The 2,320-nt window shown below is 43.0% G+C and overlaps 1 non-coding gene across 1 annotated transcript; it reads left to right on the forward strand.

Moving 5' to 3' along the window:
* Positions 1 to 1,306: 1,306 nt before the first annotated feature.
* On the forward strand, positions 1,307 to 1,379 carry TRNAD-AUC (transfer RNA aspartic acid (anticodon AUC)). The gene has a single exon. It is a non-coding gene; the product is annotated as a tRNA-Asp (tRNA).
* The last annotated feature ends 941 nt before the right edge of the window (positions 1,380 to 2,320 follow it).

A 2,320-nucleotide genomic window follows, 5' to 3' on the forward strand; every position in this document is an offset into this window, starting at 1 on the left:
GCTCCTGACTGCAAGTACCATCAGCTCTAAATTATCTCAGCTGATGGAAAGAAGCAATAATACAGATGACTCAAAAAATCATCTTTCCATAGCTCTGGAATATTGATACAAAGATATATAGTTTTATTTTTTTAATTTTGCAACAGGAGTGGCAGCAATAAACTTACATTTCCAATTATATAAAATGCCTAGCTCAAACACTGCTCAAACACTGATGGCACCTCAGCAAAGGTTTCCCTGCTTCTTCTACCCTTTCTCTGACTTTAGGATGAGAGCCACGCTGCTTTGTGCACATCCAAAACGGAAGTGGGAGCAGTGACCGGGACTTAGTTCAAGACAAAGGGGTACCTAGTCTACGATGAAAAGGAGGCCACAATAATGAAGGCATATGTGAAAAAATGGGAGTCAACTATAAAAACCAATGTCTCTTTCCTTCTACATCCATGTCATAGCGGCTAATTTTTTTTTTTTTGCATTTATTTTATTGGTGTTATGAAAGGATACAAATCAATGCCTCTTTTCTCATACACTTATACCAGCCTTTTTCTTTTCCCCCTTTTTACTGTTATTATGAAGGAAGGACCACACTTCTCTTCTGTGTCCACCATTCCAGGCAGTGCTCCTTCAACTTGGCTGCACATTAGAATAACCAGAGGAGCTTTAAAAACTTCCCCATGCCAGAATGCACCCCAGGACACTAAGTACCATCAGAGTTTGTGTGATGGAATCCAGGCAGCAACATTTTTTAAGGTCCCCTGGTGATTCCAACATGCAGCGAAGGCTGACAAGTCCAGAAGTAAACAGACTAAAATGCATCTAAACAGCGCCCGCTTTTCCTGGGTAATCTCATCTATCTCCACGTGGGGACACCACGCCTCCTATTCTGGCCGGACTTGATCTTCCTGCTCAACCATCTCCCATTCTTACGCAAGTTCTGCCTGGCGCCGCTTCCAGAACTCCAGAAGTAAGGTGACTAACAGAGAGATAGAACAGCAGAATGTGGATCTTCAGTGATGACTGATGCTTCAGAAATCTGTGCTTAATATTTATTACCCTTAACACTTCGGTAAATGGTTAACAAAATCACATTTTATTTATAGGCGATACTAAAGGAAAACATGAGTTAATGCCTTTTTTTTTAAGAAAAAAGAAAATGTAGATAATTTATTGAACTTGTGAAAAGAGACTATCTTGCTCCCTAGCTCAGGGGAAAGGTATTAACGTGATGGTCAGAGGCAGATGTCTGATGCTAAAGTACCTGTTACCAGCACATTATGCCCACTAAAAACACAAACATCGGGGGAAGGGTGGGTATAGCTCAGTGGTAGAGCATGTGCTTATCATGTACAAGGTCCTGGGTTCAAGCTCCAGTACCTCCATTAAAAAAGAAAGTTAAAAAAAAAAGCACAAGTAACTCTCATAATTTAAAAGCAGTGCACGATCCACCCTCCAAGTCTTCTCCTCACATCCCTCTGTCTCTTCTGTCCGAAGGACCTGAGGGTGGGGAAGGGGATGAGAATGCTTTAGTAGCCCCTGCATTTCTATTTTCCACCACCCCAGTCACACAAAATTAAAATAATATTCTTAAATATGGAAAACTGCCATTTTCCTCAATCTTCAGTAAAGTAATTTTTAGAAATCATCATTCTGTTTTAAGACTCATAACTTCCAATAGTAGACAAAAACATCATGAAATGTTAATTGAAAATGTGGCTTCAGGGTAAATCCCCTAAGCCCTTCTTCCAACCAGACTGTTACCCCTAGGCCCCAACTATAGAGAAATTCCAGAATAACCACTGTTCCCTCCACCATTATACCTGAGTCTCTACCATGATCTGAGAATAAAGAGGAAAAAGACACAGTCCCTGCTTCCGGGAGCTCCTAGGTGCACAGGAGTCATCGTGAAATGATGGCTGAGGAGGCATGTTAAGAGGGCTTGCATAACAGTCAGCAGAGGGTGCTCAGGGTGGAGAGGAAGAACTGTAGCCAAGGCTCTCCCAGAGGAGGGAACCACTGTGGTGAGTTCTGAGATACCCTAGAAGTGATCAGGTGAAGGTATAATGTTAAGGCCATTTCTCCCTGGGGAGCTGCACATGCAAAGGAGGGAGGCCAAAGAGAGCCAGGTCCCTTCCAGGAACAGCAAATAGTCTAGAAGTGAGCACAGGTTGTGTGAGGCAGGTGAGGCAACCAGGTGGAGAGATCACAGGTGCACATCACAAAGGACACTGTGTGCCCCCAAGGTAGAGGAGACATGCAAAGTGATCTAGAAAGAGAAAAGACAGAGGCAGGGAGACCTATTGGGAGGTTCATGTGAAGGCCT

Source organism: Camelus dromedarius, chromosome 9, assembly GCF_036321535.1.
Source record: "Camelus dromedarius isolate mCamDro1 chromosome 9, mCamDro1.pat, whole genome shotgun sequence".
Classification (NCBI taxonomy): domain Eukaryota; kingdom Metazoa; phylum Chordata; class Mammalia; order Artiodactyla; family Camelidae; genus Camelus; species Camelus dromedarius.